General features: G+C 42.7%; 1 protein-coding gene and 1 long non-coding RNA gene across 6 annotated transcripts in view; one reads left to right on the forward strand and one right to left on the reverse strand.

Annotated features, from left to right (window-relative positions):
* CELF4 (CUGBP Elav-like family member 4) overlaps nt 1-20447 on the forward strand; it is a 706944-nt gene that overhangs the window by 543972 nt on the left and 142525 nt on the right. The gene's annotated exons all lie outside the window — the stretch shown is intronic.
* Nucleotides 1761-15253, reverse strand: LOC107305750. Its single transcript, XR_001551884.2, has 3 exons — nt 14240-15253; nt 4878-4990; nt 1761-3429 (listed from the first exon to the last, which is right to left on the reverse strand). It is a non-coding gene; the product is annotated as an uncharacterized LOC107305750 (long non-coding RNA).

Genomic DNA, 20447 nt, shown 5'->3' on the forward strand with positions numbered 1-20447 from the left:
AACTTGGTAAATTAGATTCATTTCTAGTGCCATTTAAAATAACTAAATAAATGTGAAAGACTGCTTAGGAAAGAGCTAGACCGTGTCTTCCCAAATGCTGACAGTGCCAAGCTCTGTGAATCTCCAGTGAGCCTGTGTTTTAGTTAATGATGGAGCTGGGGTTTCCAGATGCAGATTTTTCTTCAAATAATAGTTAAGGTACCATACGTTAGCTTAGCCCTTTCTGCTCCAGCATTCCCCACAGCACATCCCAAATTTCTTCTACAGCACAGATTCTTTATACTGATCCACCTACATCCTTCTTCCCTGCCAAGGGCTTTTGCTTGAGTTAGGACTTCAGACTACACTCCTGCATACGCTCTGGATTTGCTTTATAAGATACTCAAAGGCAATTTCCTCTGGGATGAAATACATCAGCTTTTTCAGCAAGAGAAAGTCACATATCTGCCCAGGGGTCTGCTCTCCAGCTGCTGTAAGTCAATGGAGATGCTCCACTGGGCATAAGAGGAATCCCTTAAACATGACGTGAAGAACAAAGCAGGGAAGCCTCTGCAGCCTGCATAGTAAGGGCATTTTCATGCGACTTCTTTTTTTTCCTGGCCAACAAGCCACTTCCCTGGCAATCCAGCGTGAAGGTCTGAGGGGATTTATTCTGTGATTCTGTTTGCATAGTATCTCCCACCTGAGCTAGATCTGATAGGAAAATGTTAACAATTTAGACTAGTTTTCCCCTTCTCTCTAAAGGTTTCATTTTAGTTAGGAAATGTAGAAATCTTCTAGTGGAAGTTCTCACAAGGGTAAATTTCACTTGTTTTTTGATCCTTCTGCTCAAGACACAGCAACAGGCTCTGGTCAGATTGAGACCTTTTGTTTAAGAGCAAGTGCCCCCCATGGAGGCAGTGCAAAGCCCCAGAAGAGAGGTGAGCAGTATTTGGCTGCGCATAGGCATCACCAGGACTTGCAAGTGGAAGCAGGAAAAAGCAGTGCCAAAGAAGCCTGCACTGAGTTTCTTTCCCATGTCTCAGACCTCTCCTTCCTGATTTTGTGCACTTTGCAGTAAACCTTCTTAACACAAATGAATTGCTTCTACAGAAAGTACCCATGAAGACAGTGAACCCCAGTGTGCAAATCAGCGTCACCGGGAAGAAAAGAGAAGAAAACTTTAAAAGCATCAGAAGGGTAATCTTATAGTGTCTGCCAGCAAGTCACTGGGACAGCAGCTCTGGGGGCACATCTGTGCTGCACCCATTTGGAGCAGAGGCAGAGTGTGTGCTCACAGCTGCACCATGAGCTGGTGAGGATGAGACACTGTGGGTGGAAGAAGAAAATAAAATTCAGTTTCTTGTCTTCCTCTTTCTGCTCTCACTCTCACAGACAACAAGGAAACTATGTGACAAGTCCAACAAAAAAATCTTCCTTGCATCTTTTTCAGGTGTTGGGGTAGGCATCCTCTTCTAGAAATATCCCCTGGATGAGTCTGTCCATTGGCCCCGATAAGAGATGTCACATTTTCTGTCCTGTCCCTGGTTTCTTGAGGGCCAATTTGGCTCCAAACATTGCCTGCTGTCATGTCACCTCAAATTGTCACCCTGCTCAGCTCGGAAATGCAAATCACTGCAAACCCAAGTGCTGACCTGTCATTCCCCTGATATACTGGGGAGCAAATGACACGGACATCTGCATTCCTGTCTGCTCCTGCCTCTGCCACAGTTTACTGCAGAGGGGAAAAAATGGATATATATCTTGTTTATAGCCCTCCTTCTAACCTCTTTTCATCTCGCAGCTTGGGCGAATCTGGAGGCTCTCAGAAGCTCTCTGGTTGCTAACTGAACTGAGCAAACTTCACAGGGAATAAAAGCAGTCTTGCAGATTTCAAGAGTTTTTCCACACTTTTATTGAACCAAAGCTCACCTCTTCCTCTGTACCTTGGATCTCAAGTTTCATGCAGCTTTGCATAGACAGATGAGCAATTTAGACACGGATTCAAAGTTTAGGGCATTTCTGAGGGTACGAGAAACCAGTAGAGCAGCTTAAATACATAGAAAGATAGACCCTTGTGTGAATAGAACTAGCTTACAGAAAGTGAAATAATACCTCTGACTGCCTGTGCTTCCCTTCGGTTTCCTTTGTGCTGCTGGGAATATGTAACATATTAGTTATGTTCTCATTAGTGCAGCTCAGAGATGTGTTTGTGTTCTCCATTTAACTCAGGCTTTTTCTTCTGCTCCTCTGTAGCTCCACACTCATGCTGAGCAGGCTTAGACCCATCATTGTTGGGCAGAGATGGGGGAGAGGAATTACAACCACCTTTTATGAGAGCACAGCTGTCCCCATCAGGAATCCCAGTGCTGAGAAAGTGAATGAAAGGACCGGGATTTTGCTCCACTTGAATATGTCTTTGGCCTCATTTGCCCTTTCCCATGTGCTGATGTAGGACTGCCTTAATGGGCTTTGGGAAAGGAGGAGTCAGGGGACAAGTGATGTGAGCAGATGCCCAGTATGCTGAAAGCTAAGAAATGCTTTTTTTGTTTGTTTTCTTTTTCATCATTATTTTTATTTTTTGTTGTAACTTGTGTTGGGAATCCAGCAATGCTTGTTTCCAACTCAGAGCCTGACAGAAGCACCAGAGTCTGTTTTCTCCAAAACATAGGTTGACACTTCTGATCTGTTCACATCTCATCAGCAAGGCAGTGTTACATCTGGCCAAGACAGGACTAGGAGAGCTCCGGGGGAAGAAATCTCTGCTGTAGATATCAGAGTTGGTGACTAACTGCACACCAGGTTCCTGGCACATTGCTCCAGAGCAGAGCTGGGAGCGTGGCTGGGGTGTAAAACACAAATCACAGGTAGTGCTTGAAAGACCTCTCTTCTAAAAGGCATAGGCTATTCTTTATGAACTGAGCTCTATTCCAGCTTGGGCTTTTGTGTTTTGTCAATCATAGGTGAAATGGAATTGGATATATATATTTTTTTACTTTACTGCAAAACTGTACAGAACTGCAATACTGTTTAGTGCATCCCCTGATGTCCTGTCATGGAAGCAGCCACATTTTGCAGGTGGTGAAACAGCTCCTCTGAGTAAGCAGCTGAAGGAAAGAAAAAGCTCTGGGACAGGCTTTACCCATGTACTTTGAGGTCTGGGAGTTTATTTCTGCTCCAAAGACATTTTGCTTCCAGACAGCTCATGTTACAAGCACGGAGAAAGAAGCCAGCACTGGAGGTCAATAGGATGAAGTATCCTGTCTCTTTGCCTTTTCCAAGCACTTGGCAGCCTCGTATGCCATCCTGTTATTATCTTGACATTGCCCTCTGTGGGTGCTTCATTTCTTTTTTTTTTTTCTTGCATAGTGAAGAAAATAATAGGAAAGGATGTCCCTCTTCTTACTTCAGGTGTGGTAGAACTGTCCCAGTTTTGTTCTTTTTCAGTCCCTTACAAAACAAACAAACACACAAAACACAATAAAACAACAGCAAACAAACAAACAAAAAAAAGCACACAAAGAAAGAAAAACAACCAAGCATCAATTTCTCTCCTTCCAGCATCAGAGTGACAACTGCAAGGTCTAAGCATTTATTTATCAAAATCACTGTAGATATTTTCTTCACTGGAAAACTCAGTACTTTAAGCTGAAATCATCCATCACAACAGGGAAAAAGGGGGGGAGGGAGGGGGAGGGGGAAGAAAGAAAAAAGAAAAAAAGAAAAGAAAAGGCTCTTCACCTTCATGGATTTTTCCCTTCCCTTCATATCAGCTTATTCATGTTTAAATGGGTAGAAATTCATCTCTTTCTCCAAAGATCCAGTTGGCTGCAGCACACCCTGTGCTTAAACAAGCCTCCTGCATTGGAATCATTTTTCAGTCTTTCTGTCTCCCCTTCCCTGTCCCCTTGGGCCCCGATTGACGTCTCTTCTTGTTTTTATGTTTGACACCTCAAAAAACAGTTTAAACGAATAGCCCCTATTTGTAATGAAAAGCAACTTTTCTCAAAGACAAAAAAGGCTTCTCACTGGAAGGTATGCAAACTCCTTGGAAGATACTCCTTGCTAGAGGCGTTAGCAAGGTGAACTCCAGCTGTGTTTGTGTGTGTGTGTGTGTTAGTGCTCATACCACCATTTTTGCATGTATGTATGTATGAGCCTTCATGTTGGCAGACAGTGTAATTTTAAGCTTTTAAAAAGAAAAAAAATTCAGTGACATTTTGAAAACAAAAACGCCGTCAAGCTGTGTGACTCTAAAAGTGGAGCATCTCCTCTATGGTAACATGCTCAGTGTAGCTGCCAGCAGCTTCTGCTGTAGTATCCGTGAATGCCTTCATGTACTTGGAGCAGAAGACACAGAGTTCAAGAGAGGATGTCCTGATATCCTCAGAATGCCCATCAGAATCTCTCTGAAATGGGAATCATGAGGTTTTCTCAGCTGCCTGTGCACAAAAGCCACCAAGGGATGTGATTTTCTACTGACAAGTCTGATGGAGTAATGGGACCACAGAGGCTTCAGCTGCTTCTTTGGGGAGCATGGGGCAGAGCAAAGCCAGTCTTCTTACTTCAGTAGCCATGAGATGGAGCCTGTAGAGTTGACTGGTTATGAAAGGTGATTGCACACACATTTATTGCACTAGGGGGGAAATCATCTCTTGGCAAGAGGAAAGGAAAAGTATGGATAACCAGCTCCCAGGGGATGTAGGGCACATGATCACACTGTGCTCATTTCAGTGTTCCTGTTCCCACTTCTCCCCACGCCTGCTGCTGTTTTGAAGGGTTAGCTGAGCTTGGGGTGAGAGCTTCCTTCTTGTGTTTCCCAGGATTTAACACTGGAAAAGGAGCTCACAGGTCCACTTAAGCATACGTTGTAATCTCTTCCATCCTTAGTCAGCTACCTGTGATAGAACAGTGATGTTCATGTTCACTGGACTTGTCATCATGACAGAAGTTTCCTACACCATTCCTCCATTGGTTTGCACAGTGTACTACCAGTTCTGACGAGCTGCAACTAGAGACAAAAGACAAACAAATCAGACTACCTGAACAAAATACCAGGGCTCTCCAAAGCATCAAGAATCAACAAAAGCATCTTCTCAGACTTTAATCTCAGATGATCACAAGAAGTGAAGCTTCCAACTTTGTGGAAAGCCATTTTCATTGAAACAGCTCAGTGCTTTGTTTCTTGGTGTAGCCTACAACTGGTAATCATGTGTGGCCATGGCAGATAACATGGCACTGATAGCAAGGCCACAATTGCTAATGGCATTTTCAGAACCAAATTCCATTTTTAAGGGTACATTATGCATGTCCATGTGTCCACCCAGCACCACACGACCACAGCAACAACATGCAAAGTTGTGCTTCACTTTCTGTCCTGAAGACTTGATTGCGATGGAATGAGGTGTTGCCACACACACCTGGAAATAACTGGGTTTGTAGTGAAGATCAATTGATTTTGGGTGAAGAACAGGACATCCACTGGATGTACAGCAAAGTGACCTGCAACTAGTTGGGATGGAGGCAGCTTCTCTGCTTTCCTTCAGTGCAAATTCATGTGATCCCAGTAGCACGTATGGGGAATGTCACATTAAATGGAGATGATAACAAGGAGAAGAGGTGGAACCTCAGACATCCATATACTAATCGCTATTAAATGCATAGCCCTTAATGGGGCATTTCAGGAGGTTTTGCACTTTTCTTTGAGGCATTGATCTCTGCTGGATACATGATAATGCTGGATCAGAAGGCCCGAAGCCTTTGTGGTTTACATCTCTCTGCTGATTTCTGCTGAAGTGATATGAATCCCCTGAACATTAGAGAGTGCTCTCCAGAGTGACACTCCACTTTTCTTTTTTTAATTATTTTTAATTTTGGGTCAGCCCAAAATGTACTTTTGTACATTAAAAATACATTTGTGTTTAATGTGAGGGTTATTTAACCCATTTATGCCCTTTTAGAAATTAGGTCAAGCTTTAGATAAAAATTTAAATATTACTTTGAAACAAGAATTCACCAACCACCGCTCTTTGACCCAAGATCAAACATTTGCTCAGAAAAGGGCAATATTTTTAGCTAAGACTACTCAGTGTTCCTCAATCCAAAATCATGTATTATTTAAATTTTCACGTGTAGTTCTTCTCGCTATTGAAGGTAACAAGTGACAAAAAAAAAAAAAATAAAGAACTCAGCGAGCTTTTCCATATATGTTTGGATTTCCATATATTATTAAAAAGTTTGTATTATTTGATGACTGCAGGGAAGCAAATAAGCCTTGATTCACAGTGTTCTCAGGTACAGTTTCTTTTCCCCCATTCAGTACACCTTATGTACTGGGCTGCACTGAATAAGTTGCATTGAGATCTGAGAATATACACAGCATTAGTAGTGAATTCTTCGTAATAACTCAGTTTAACAACCTAATATCAAAATATTAGTTTGGTTGAGAATTAATAATTATTATCAATACAATTCTGTTGGTGCTGTTCTATGTGTAACCTGTATCTCCGCAAGACTTCTATCCATTCAAATCAGCTGAGGATATTAACTCTGAATCTGGTTTAATTCCTTGACCATTAAATTATGAGCTTTCCAACCTGGTTGCAACTAGTATTTGCAGTGCTAATCCCTATCCATTCATATATCCCATCTGAGCTCTTTGACTTGAAAAGGATCCTCACACAAATAGCACTGTGAAATGTTCAAATTGCACTATGTAAATTCTGTAAACTGAGAGCAAATGTCTTTGTTAAGTCCGTGTGGAAGTGCAAGAAAATCCTATTTGCTGATGTGCAAATGGTTTGTAAGGCAGAGCCCCCAGCCTGAAATCGCTTGATTTGTGGGTCCTTGCGATAAAGTTGAACTGAATGACATGCAAAGCTGGCAATTGAGATAAAGAATCACTCCAGGCCAGGGAATGGAGGCAGCTAGGATCTGAAAACAAAAGCTGCTCATCTCACACGCATCATCTTAAAATGGCACGTGTTAAAAGTGCAGGTAAAACTTGGCCAGTGCCCTCAGATTTCTGGATGGGGTCTTGTCTTTTGTCTTCACAAAACTCATTTTTATTTGGATACTTTGAAGTATCCTCCTTCTTCAATACCCCACTTCCAGGTGTAGTTTCTGCCTTAGAGGAATCCCCTCCATCCACCGTGGTTCCTGCTAGTTGCCAGCCTCTCCCAGAGTGCTGTTGCTTTCTCCTGCCCCTTTCCTTTGCTACCAGACCACCTGCCTAGGCTAAAGGAGAGATGCCCAGACAACAGCTTGCAGATGAACAGGGAAACTTGTGCAGAACATGCGGCTCGTCTATCTGTCAAAATGAATAGCCAGCTGCACAAAACCAGACATGTTAGTCCAAAAGAGATGTGCACAAAGACATCTGTCTGAAGTAGATGTGTGCAGGCTGGAGCTGAATCAAATTCTTGGAGTTAGGCAAGACAGGTCCTGTTTCTGAGGGTGAACCACCACAATTCTCATTTCAGACTCGTGCTGCAGCATCCCTATGAAATGCTCAGCATCCAGAACTAAGTGTAGGTTGGCAGAGGTGGTTGCACAAGTCTGTAGACAACAATTACAGTCTTTGTGCAAATTAACACCATAGTAGGCTTTGGCTGTATCCAGCCACAGTCGGATAATCGGCAAAAGGAGATGCATTTAAGTAGGATTGGAAGATTTAGAAAGGTTCCAGTGCTGCAGGTTAAAAACTGCTCCAGGATTGCAAGTTCGGCATTTTAGGGATCAGTGGGAGATTTCTCTGGAGATTAAGAGCAATTGAAAAGATCGACTTCCTCTCTATAGAGAAGTTTTAATAAGGCTGAAAATAAAATGCTGTCTCTCTCAGTCTTTCTGGCAGAAGAGATCCAATGTGCCCCCCTGTTGTTTCAATAATTCAAACTTCAGCTTTAACCAGCCAAATAGGCCTGAAATTCACCTGCAAAAGTTCACAGGGCTAAATGGGATTCAGAACAAACTCCTCTTGTTTCCAAACTCATGTATAATGCAGTGAGGAACTTTGCTCAAAAGCAGCACTGTCTTGCTGTTATATTTACGATGCTCCAAAAGAAAGAACAGGAGGCAAACTGATAATCACATCACAGACAGCAGAGTAGGAGGGGAAGGAAAGAGCACAGCCACCAACTTATTATAAGTTGACATTCCTCTTTAGCCAGGCAGCACCTAAATCTGCCTCTTCTCCCTCCTCAAATTGAGATCACGGCATTGCCCAAATGCAAACAGAGAAGAGGTCTGTGTCCCCCAGCAGAGAAGAAAATAAATAGATAAGGCAGGCACTGAAGGAAGAAGAAGAAGCACAATAAAGAGTTATTTCATTAGCCAGTTGGAAGGGGAAACTGAAGCTGAACAGAGATTGCAAATGCTATCATTTTTGCCTGGAGTACATTGGTGACAACCACACTGTTAGACAGAGGTAGCCTCAAAGGTGTGTTGAAGTCATGCTGTACATCTGTTAGCACGATCAGATCCCAGGAGGGTCCTGGGGGTGGTTCTGGGGTGACCCAGTTACCCTTGGCAGCAGGTTGAGTGTGTCTGTGGAGTACCAGTGGCAGATGGGGCTGTGCTGGCCATGCAACTGCATGCCAGAGAAGGTGGATATTTTGGCTTCAGCACGCTCTGCTGGTTTGTTTCACAAATTGTGACTCGGGTAGCCTGACATGTACCTCGTGGCTTTTATTTTCTGCCACCAGCAGACCAGGAGAGGAGCCTTGCTGGCTCTGTGCAGCTCAGAAGAAACCAATTGGCCACCATAATCTAAGGATCATGCAAATAGAACACTCTGAAAGCTTTCTGGCTGACATCAGCATTAAGGGCTGTCAAATTTTAAAATGTTAACAGCGGGTTTCCACAACTATCCACCTCAGGAAAGCAGCTTTCCTACAACATTAGCTATGCTTTGCTACAACATTAGCTACATCTTTGCACACACACACACACACACGAAGGGAAAAAAAAGAGGTCACTTCCCAATTCATTTCTCTGTTGGCCAGCATTAATGGCTCACACTGCCTGTTTTAAACCTTATCCTGAAATTTTAAGCTTATGTTAACCTATAGCGATTTCCTATAGACAGACCCTAGATAACAGTCTGAGAACAGAAGAGTGAGTTTTAGGCAGCTGGTGTTAAGTGAGTTAAATCTAAGACAGAGTGTTAGGAGTCAGATGCCCACATCTACTGGGGTTATCAGTGTTTCGCTGTGTGGTTACATCTAATCACGAATTCTAGTGCCGATCCAAGATCTTTCTTCTTTCACTTCTTCCTCTCTCTTTAATTACCTCACCATCATAGTAAGATGTTTGCTGTTGTTTTCTTTCAAGTGCATGATTTTTGCAGTTTCGTGGTACAGGAGTAACTGAAGTGCACTGAGTGATTCATTTGAAACAGTAAATATTTAACAATGAAATCACATCTTTTTTATTTTTTATTTTATTCTTTTTTTTTTTTTTTTTTTTCAGATCCTTAGCATCTTTTCATCCCTAGAATCTTTCCTCTTAATACTACATGTAGTAGCTCACCCTCTCTATATAAGATATGATACACATATCATATCTTACATATCATACACATACTACTGACATTAAAAGAATGTAAATATTGCAAAACAGTCCGTGGAAAAGTTTGTCAATGCTAATGTTAGGGTGGCCCAGGCAAATTTAAATCTGTTCCATTGCATTCCTGCTCCACAGATTCTGACTCACTTTTTAATTGCATAATCACGCACTTTTTTTGTGTGCACCAAAATTGAGATTACGTAAGACAAGAGTAGAGTGAATCAGCCCTGTGTGCTCACCCTGAAAAGCAAGAGCATCTCAGGTTGTGCACAGCCCCATCTCCTAAATGAAAAAAAAACAAACCAAAAAAACAGCCACTGCTTTTCCAAATCACGTTGTGTTGATACTGTGTAGGTCACAGAACACCAGTGTAATGACCTGTGTGGATCTAGAGACCAGGCATGGTTGGGTGGTCTGGGTGATGTGCCATATCCATTGCACCAGGTTTTTTGTTGTTTCTGAAGTATTTGGTTTGGTGCTTTGAATGCTGATTGTAGTTGCAGGTTTGTTAACTATACCAGGGAAAGCACATGAAAGACTCTGTCTCATAACGTGTAGGAGCTAAGAGGTGCAGATATACTGCAGAATTAGCTTTGGTGTAAACTTGTGAGAAGTAAGAATATTGCATTTATGTTTCTTGATGAAACTCAGTTTCCTGCAACATTTGCTGCATTACAGTTAATGGAATTTATGAGAATGGCTTGTAATTCTCCAAAAGTGCCTGGTGCGGTCATTTCAGCCAGCGCAATGTGAATTATGCAATAACCCATCGCCTTAATTAAAACAAATTGCGTTTACTGTATCAGTCCATACTATAAACCACTCCCTGGGGCCCCTCTTCAAGGTTTGCGCTTGACCTGTTCTTGAGAAATGTTGACAGCAGCCTCCATTACCAAAATATTTTTGAGCATTTTGTTCTAATGTTCTTTGCCAGGATCCAGCATTTGAGCTGACTGCCCTGATATACGAAACAAATCTTATCCAAAAAGCAAGACAGAAATCACAGGAAAAAAAGGCAGAATACTTCATTTCCCTTTCTTCCCCCAGTTTTGCAGTGTGTGCTTCTCTGGACTCTGGCAGCGGAAGATGAAGTTTATTAATTGCAATAATGACAATAATAAAAGCCAAAAGAAGAAACCTGCAGACTAATTGTTTTCATCCAAAGTTAGGAGGCACATGGGATTCCTCACACTCCCTACTATAATTAGACTGAACAACAAGACAACCAGATTATTAGTCCTTTGTGTAGCTCTAGTTTAATAAAGAGAATGACCATTGGGTATTTATATTCATTTGAGCTCAAAACAGCTTAAAATGAAGCGTTAAATACAGCGTATCATTCTGCAGGATGAAGTAACTCGTCTTTTAAAGAGAAACTGTCATCTTGTTCATGACCTTTGATGTGGGTGGAGGGGTTTTTGCTTATCCTGTTTGGGTCAAGCTTCCAAGACCATTCAGCCCTGCCTGGTGTTTCAGGGAGCGCCTTTGCTTTGGTTTCTTTGCACTGAAAATTTAAATAAGGTGATTAAGCACTGTGCTGAAAAGTGCCATAGCTTGTAACTCCCTAAATTAGAACATTAGACTCAAAGTTCAGATTTTAGTTGTGTTAGAGAGGTGCTATTGCAAGTCCAGAGGAGATGCTGTTTAAGGCAGCCATGCACAGGTTGAAATGCACAGGAGAATCCTAACAGAGGTTTAAAGCAAAATTTAAAAGCTCAAGCAAGCATTTGTAGCCCCTTTCACATGAGGTGCTTAAATCCCACTAATTTGGGGGATCCTGCAGGTGGAGCTGCTTTTGTTAAATTTATGAGGGAAGTGAACCATTTATATCCAAAACTATTCGGCAACTCCAGTTACTCTGAAATTGCTGAAGCCTCATCATGAGTAGCCGGGTCATTGAACATAAAATCAGACCCTAGAGCCTGATTGGAAAGCCATTAAAGCCAATGAAAAAGGGACCCACTGGCTGGAGCCAGCACTGGAGCAGATCCATAGAGAATAATCTAAACCGAATCTGTCTCCATATTTATTTTCCTCCTGATATATACCTAAAAGAAACCCAGGTAGACTTGCAGCAGCCATAACAATATCTACCTGTTTATCATGTCAATGATCTCACTTAATATCAAAGCAGGCACCCATCCTGCCCAGCAGCCTCCTTCTGACAACATTTAGGTCTTCAGATGAAAGCCTCCATCATACAAACAGGCAAATCTGTCCAGAGAAGAGGTTTAGGCACTAAGAGGGAAAATGTTCTGTTCGTGTTTTCTTTTCCTGACAAGAGAAGTAAGCACAACTACAAAAAGGCCCATACAATGACTACTGGAACACACATACTAAGAAGTGAGTAAACACCTTGAGAGCAGTTGATAAATACCTTAGCTGCATTTGCCTATATATTTGTTGAGTGGCTATGACTGTTGGGCTTTTATGAAATCAAAAGGCATTTATTGATGCTCTGTTAAGGGCTCATTGCACAAAGCTCAGGAAACTCAAAGTGCTGAAGCCAGCAACAAAGATCCTTCAGCCTCCAATAGTCATAAATATATTTTCCATCTCTTACTATTAGGATTGCACTGTGTCTGAGTGCCCTGCAATTTGTCATAGTGTTTAAATTTTTTTCTTTGCCTAAATTTAATCACAGCAAACAGTTGTCTGTTTGCCCACATTCACCCTAGATTTTTGCATTATAGGAGACTGAAAATGCTTTCATTTTCTTTGTAATGGCTAAAAATACTCTAGATTTCCTTTTTTTTTTTTTTTTTCCCTCTAACTTCTGATTACTCCAAAATAGATGAGGAGATTATCTTCCAACTTTCTAAATAAATTCACTGCTGGCCTGTGAATAAGAAAACGTGAGAAAATTTCAGCCCCCAAAGGTAATTTTGGGGGAAAGTTATAAACCACCGAAAACAGCAGCTTATAATGAAAGTGTCATCCCAACCATAAAAGGTATCTCAATGCACTGAACAGGCACCGTAAAACATGATTGAAAGGGAGTTTAGAGATATTGCTAATGGCTCCGACATAAGGATTGTGGCTATAAAAGATGAAAAGATGCATGGCTAAAACTGCCCACTGCAAATCTTTGAAGAGCATCTAACTACCCAGGCGTGCCAGAGATGCGTGATTGCTAACAGAACTGGTCATGCATATCCGCTCAGACAGAGAGACCTTCAAACACTTCATGCTTTTCCTTCCTCTGAAAGTAACGCAATTGTTTAGTGGAGAGACAGCTTGTGTCCCCAGGCTCGTGCTGGGGGCACTGTCTGGCATTTGAGAGATGGGGATTATGGATGCTAAGTCAGGACCGTCACACTCAGTCTCTGGCTCTTGAGGAATAACATGGTGTGTGGTTAGAAACTTCCAATTTCTCTTTCTGTCTCTGCAACCAACTTTCCATGTAATGATAACATTGTGCTGTTTTAACAAAATCAGGTAATTTTGGTTGGAATAGACCTCTGGAGGACATGCAGTCCAGCTTCCTGCTCCCAGCAGGAGAACTTCAAAGTTAGTTTTGAAGTAGTTCTGCTATTCTGATTTAAGCCAGGTGATTTGAAGTTTAATTAACACATGTGAAATATTTCAAAAATCTGAAAGTCATTTCATGGACTTCCAGAGTTTGCTTTTTGGTCATGATTGCTCTACAACACTGTCCTTATAATATCTGTAATGAAATGGCTGTTGGTTTGTGTTGAGGCTTGATCAGGAGCCCTGCTTGCTCAGGTTTATCGTGTTCTTGAGGGTGCACATTCTGAGTAGAAGCCATATTTTGAATGCATCAAGGTGACCTACAATATATTGTAGGTTGAGATGACCAACCATTTTATTTAGGTCATTTCAAAATGTGAACTGTAAGGTAGGGCAATTTGGAAGAATTTGAGGAAGAATTATTTGGGTTTTAATCATTGGTTAACAAAGGAAATAATCAGCATAGAAAAACATACGTTGATAAATAAGCTGCTCTGCTACTTCTCTGCAAAGTTTCTGCCTAAAACTCCTCTGTTTCTCTTTCTGACAGACTCCCCATTAAAGATATGAAAACAATATTTGCACTCTACTTAGCCTGTGAACAGGCTTGACCCAACTTGAAAATTTGGAGCATTTTCCAAAGTCTCCAAATGTTGACAAATAAATTTCTGGATGCTTTCCCAAGAATTATCAGGCAAAGCAGATCCTCCCCCAGAGCTGAGGATCAAAATTCAAGCCATTTGCTGGTCTTTATTAGCAACTTCAAGGGCTCAGAAAATGCAAGTCAGACCTAAAGATGTTGTGAGATTTCACTTATTTAATAATAGATTTAAAGTTCCTTTTATTTGTCTCCTGCTGAGCCTTGTGCTTGAACTTGGGTCACTTTCAAACTTTTGTACACTCCCGAGGTCTTGCAAACAGGGGATTTATTGAACAAGAAAGAAAAAAAATCTCTGGCGTGCACATGACAGCAGAGGGCAAGGCCTCAAACAGCTTGAGATGCTGTGAAAATCCTGATTGGTTTCTAAGCCCCATCCCTGCCACAACCCTCTAGCAGGCACTACCCCTCTTTCCCTGGAGCCAAGTAGCGAGTGGTGTGGTGAAGATGCTAGTTTGACTTATTTTAGAACAATTTCGTGGCAGTTCTTTACAAGGAAAAAAGGGCCAACTAAATGTGCCCAACTACTTACTGCAGCATTTCAAACACTTTCTGAGTTTATCTTACCTGCTCTTCCTAGGCAAGGATGGTGCTTCTTGAGGAAGGTGATCTATGCTATTTCCCTCTATCCTAATGGGGGGAATAGAGGAGTAGGGCAGGGAGAAGGCTTTTGCTTCAGCAAATCAAGCATCTCTAATTAACTGTAGAGGTGCTTGCTTTCTTTCAGGCAAGGGTGTGTTTCCTGAGGGCTTCTGAGAGCCCTTCCAGGACACAAAGACATCCTGAGAACAAATGCTCCTTGGTGTCAACCTGCCCAACAAGCTGTGCTCAGCTGCCAGCAGTCGCTCCTCTTTCAGCTACTTCCCACCTCCTCTGCAGCAGCCCTGTGGAAGGGGCTGAAAGAGCTTCTGCACAGCTTCCCAGAGAGAGCCAGATGAAGCTGGGCTGGGAAAACATTAACCAGGGCTTGGATCAGGAAGCCAGGGAGATGCTGCTTCAACACTCGTAGACCCCAGGAGGATGCTGTTCACTGCCCCAGGCCCACCTCCAGAGCTGAACTGTTGGCAGGGTGACCTCACCATAGCAACAGGTGATTACCAGTCCTGGAGTGGCTGGGAATAGAGAAATACCCATCTTTCCCAGCATTGCCATGCTCTCAGCAACATCCTTTGACTTAAGTTTTTCCACTGGGACAACTCACCATGGGGACAGATTTTACCTGTGTTGTAGGATGTGTGCCAAGGGGTGAAAATCCGTTTGGAGCATACTCCACGTTTCCCATCAGAAGAGGGACTGCAGCAACACTGTTGCCTGCTTGCCAGGTGCTTGGAGGTACTCAGGAGAAGCAGGCAGCGCAACGCAAGACTTGTTTTTTTTCCTATGTGTTAAAACTCAAAAGGAAACCCACAAATCCTCCTTGAAAGCCTCCTCTGTAGATCCATGTGCCTCTCTAATTGAAACAGGGCAGGGTCTGAAACCATAGGAGTCCGCAGCTGCTATTTCTATTGTGTGTGTCTGAGTCAAGGTGAAGAGAAAAGTCAGCAAAGTATCCCACAGGGTGAATCCTCCATGTGCCAAGAAAGCTGACTCCACATTAAAGGTGAGAGCCAGAGCTCGCAATGCAGTGATGGCCTGGGAAGACAGAGGCCTTGATTCCCTCCAGCAGCCTCCAAGTGTTATTCCCATTAACACTGGCACAAGCCATCCCCCTGAATACCCCACGTACCAAAGGACGAGTGAGAGAGCAGGAGGGAGAGAAGGAGGTGATAAAGTTGTCAGCTGCAGGCAAGGCTGCAGCCACTGAGGACTGACTGGGGCTGCATCATTTAGAGATACTTCCTGGGACTTATTTTAAGAGATCTGAGCCACTCAGGATAGGGCAGTCTTGCTGATTTCAAAGATTTCCTCTTGCAACAGTCTTCTTCTTGGTCTTACCAGTGGGAAAAGCTTTGTGTGGCACCAGGACATTTATGTTGAAAGAGCAGCAGCCAAATAAACCCCAAAACAGCACACAGGACCTCATGTTTCTCTTGCAGATGAGCCTGCAAGTCACACAGAAGTCAAACAGGTCCCTGTAAGCAAAGACAAAATCTGACCCCTTTTAAGAGCTGCATGGCCCTCCCGCAGAAAGTTTAGCAAAATCGACAAGTGAGTCATTCCTCCTTTCTCTCATCTCCCTCCTGCCTCGACACTGAACTGCACTAAGAAGGCAAGATGTCTGGAAGACATCTCCTGGATCACTGCAGTATCTTGTCTGCCTCCAGGCTCCGGTGTCAAGCAGTGATCAGCCTCCTTCTCGCAGTGCCCTGCCCTGCAGAAGCAGCTTCCAGATGTAACCCTGCACCTCTTCACAGCTCCCTGGGTCTGTGAAATGTCCAGAGGTTGGCCACTCACCACCTCTGCAAGGAGCCCTGTGATGGAGATTCCTGGCTTGCATCACCCCATCTGATGTCCCTGTCAACTCCCATCATGTTCCCAAAGTGATGGAGACACCAGGAGTTTAGATGGTGTCCTCCACTGTGACATGGATTCATCATTTCACTATTTGTTGGGAAAGGCAGCTGTGTGCTGCTCGTGGAAATGTAGCCTTGACTGACTAGCTAAAAATCGGAGGTGACCTAGCTGTACAACTTACTGCTTGGGAACAATGTGACAAACTTCATCTTCCTTCACTGCCAACCTCTAAGGTTAGAGAGGGCCATTACCTGTCACGGTGGGGAGGAGAGAGACAGGTCTATGGATGTGTCTGTCTGTGCGTGTGGAGGGGGAGATGAGTGGGCATTCTCTTATTCTTTCTTTCCTACTTCTTTATATTGATTTTCAGTGGCTTGCACGCTTGGAATGCAATAAGGGAGCAATTCCCTTCTATGATGGCTAGTAAACATTGCCTGTAACTTTATTCTGGGTCAGGAAAGTCAGCACTTAAAATTAAAAGTGGTTTCAGAGGAAGAAAGCCATATTTTAGGAAATTCCAGCTGGGGGTTCCTTGCTACTGTACTTAATTTTAGAATCCAGTGTGTCGTGCCATGTCATATATGCCTTTAAAAAAGCATTTAACTGATATATATTCTCATCTGCTCTTTACTTGCAATATTTCAAGCAGAAAGTATTTTTTAAAAATCAGTTCCCCGGCTCCCTGAATTTGCAGCAGAGGCCACAGACTATAAAGTGGAAGGAGTTGAAATTAAGCCCAAGGGAGTGAGAAGTGCACTGGAGAGAAAGGCTTGTGTGGCAGATACTTAAAGAAATGCATAGCTTAAATCCTGTGCTCTCTGCCTGAAGCCAGTGGAGCTGCTCTTGTACCTAAGATGAACACACCTGGCTTAGCTGCTAGGACCTTCATCTCCAAAAGAAAATATGTAGTGCTGGGGTTCTTACAGTGATGCCCACAGTCTGCTCCAGCTCCAGGAGCCAATGGCAGATTACCTTTTTTCTTCCTTTTCCTTCTCTTCCCATCCACCTTGGAAAGCCCAGAGGATTCACTGAGACAGCAAAACATCTACCCCCAGACTGTCCATTTGGGGAGTGGGGGCCCTTGCTGGCACATGGCTTCCAAACATTGCCGTAAGATGGGACCCAGCCAGCAGAAGCTCACTTCCCAAGCACTGGGGTTTTTATCCTGAAAGTTTCCAGAGTGCTGCTATAGAGCACCTAGCCTGAGACAAGGGGCCACAGGTTGTTGCTGCACTGGGTGCTTCTCACTTTGCAAAAGCAAAACCACAGCAGTTCCCAGCCCCCCAGCACCATCCTGCTGCAGAACCTCCCTGTAACTGGACGGAATGTCCCTGATGCTGAAATGTCCCTGTCCATTCTGCCGTGCACTCCCTTGCCCTGCAACGGGGCTGTCTCTGCTTTGTCAGGTCGTGGGGATGTCTGTGACTGGAAACCCCGCTGGGGAGATGAAGGGAGCCTGGACAGCTTTGAGAGGTGGCAGTAGACAAAGTGCGGCTTCCAGGTTCTGAGCCCTGCCTGCCTGCCCTCCCTGCCCCAGTGTAACACCTACCAGTAGTGACCAGCCCCACCACCCTGGCCTTGGCTCCCTGCAGTGTCCCTGGTCCATCTTCTCCAACCACAGTAAGGTCCTGTGAAAGCACAGCCATCACTACAAAGAGTTCAGCTGAGCCCATTCCTCAGGCCCCAGCCTGCTCTCAGTACCCGTATTGCTATTTCCCACTGATAAATCACAAACTGGGACTTAAGGGCTCGCTTAAGCAGGTGGAGCATTGCCTTCTTTAAGAAAGCAAATCTGCAGAACAGCCATCAGCAAAAGACCTTCATATCCCAGACCGTAATTCCTAAGTGATTCTCACACAGTAGCTACTTACAGTACACATCATTTTTCAGGCTGCTGCTGTTACTCAGTCTCTATCTAAGCAGTCATGCAACCAGCAACACTTTCAAACAATGGTCTATTGATTACTTGCTTCGTTAACAATGATGCAATTCCCTGGAGTGGTTTATTACTCTTGTTTTGTGTTATTTTGTGCCTTATTATTTGATTTTATCATTAATGGTTACACTTGCATTTCATTTCATTGTGACTTACTTTCTTGGGAGGAATTCTCAGCGCAGTCCAAAACCGTTCATGAATAAATCTTTACTGGCAGAAGGCACACATGTAATGCAGGGCTATGGACCTGTTTTCATCCTGATGATGCTGTCGTAAATCAATTAAAACATGATTGACTCGGGCAAATTTGCTTGTGCCTTTGGATTTCACATTGCCAAAGTCAGGCTGAATATATCTAACTATATATTTATTACCTGTTTGGTGATTGCCTCCCTGGTATCTATAGCAAGAACTGCTGTGCACACAGCTGAGGCAAGAGCAAGGACTGAAGCAGGTACTGGCATATCCTGCAGCTCTGATCCCACACAGCACACAGAGCCTCATCCCAGCGGTGCCTTAACTCCTTTAGGCAACATTTGACTAGAATTCCCTATACCATAGGATAAAATAAATCAGAAGGGTTCTCTACACAGAGAAGTTCATTCAGATTAAGGTATAGAGTGCATTTAACATGGAATAGCTTTTCTTAATTAATTCCCTGTCTAGTTGCTCTTTTTTTTTTTTTTCCTTTTTTCTTTTCTTTTTTTTCCAGTCAGACTGCAGTATCTTGAATTAGATTAATCAACTTTGGATATTCCTGCTTGCTATTACCTTCTCTTATTATTAAGCATTGTTAATATTAGTTATTAGAAATTAATGATTCCAGAATAGTTATGTCCCGAACTGCACTGGGTTGTGTCTGCTGAGCAGAGGTAAGCATTTCAGTTTAAAAAATGAGTTCAAAAAATTTCTGTCCTAACATTCTCCCAATTTAAAAACTCTTCTGTAGTTAAAGAAAACCTCTTTGTAACCAAAGCATACTCAGAAGCCATTGCTTAGCACACAGCAGCAAAGAGGAAATGAGGTGCAAAGAATGAGAGAGCCTGAAAAGGCACAAGCTAGGGACAGGACATTGCATCCCTACCCACAGTCCCTTCACCCCAAACCCAGAAATGTCAGTGTGAGCCCTATGGGCTCTGCCTGCAGAACAGGAGAGCTGCACTGTGCCATCCCAGGGATCTTGCTACATCTCCGTGTGTTCCACTCTGCAGATACAGGCAGAGAAACAAAGCACATGGTTGTGTGCTTAAATATAGAGTTACAGAGACAGTGTGCATAAATCGGGATAATTTATACAGTGCCACAAATACAAACAGCAACTGCCACCCCTCTTTTTTTTTTTTTTTTTAAGAGACTCATATACACAAATGCACCTCAAGTATGAATAATGCAATGACAAAGTGAGATGCATTTGTATGGACATCATTGGTATCAGCAGTTAGGAATAATAGTTGTCTAATTGTAGTCTTTCATTGTGTGCTATGTCAAAGCGTGGGCGAGTAATTGCAATCATCAAAACCCTTTCAGAGTGTGTGCAAAGCCCCGACCCCCATCACCCGCCGTCAAGCCTATCTGATCCGCTGCACACACACACGCACTTACTGGGCAGATGAATTAGCTAGGAGGACTGCTCTTTTTTGTTGTTGTTGTTGTTGTTGTTTTTTCTTACTATTATTTTCTCTTTTGTTTAGTGTTTCTCTTCCCTCAAGGTTGTGTCTGGGTTGTGAAGGGTTGTTAGTTTTTTATTTTTGTTTTTTTGTGGTTTTTTTTGCTGTTGCTGTTGTTACTGTTATTCTTATTTTTCTACATGTACCTGATCACTTTTTGGGGGGAGATAATTTAGACAACAGACATCAACAATTATACAAAATAATATGGTAACCAGCAACTGAAAAAAAAAAATAATAATAATAATAATAATAATAATTGATTCTCATGGGCTGCTGAGTGTTGCAGTTTGAATGTCTATTAAAATCCTTGTAATAGACACAGGGAGAAAGCAGGAATGAGGAGAAGGGGAAGAGGGAGAGGGAAATCTGCTCTTTTTCAAATACTAGAAATAAGATGGAATAGAAGACCATTTCAGAATGCAAGTGGGACTGATATCCATTAACATAATCCCATTTCTAGTATTATTTTATTAATATAAACAGCTTGGCCCTGGGAATGCCTGCTGGATCATACAAACCTACTATATTTTGCATTGAGTTTAGGAGAAAATCAAGAAAAGCACTTAAAAAAAAAAAAAAGAGCCTATTTGTTATGTTCATTCTGAATTGCCTGCTGTACAGTACCTGACTGGGGCAGCAGATTTGATTATCAAATACAATTAAGGCCTATTTTTGTCACTGTAGAGTACCATGTTAGTGCATATTGTGTATATCT

Source organism: Coturnix japonica, chromosome Z (assembly GCF_001577835.2).
Source record: "Coturnix japonica isolate 7356 chromosome Z, Coturnix japonica 2.1, whole genome shotgun sequence".
Lineage (NCBI taxonomy): Eukaryota > Metazoa > Chordata > Aves > Galliformes > Phasianidae > Coturnix > Coturnix japonica.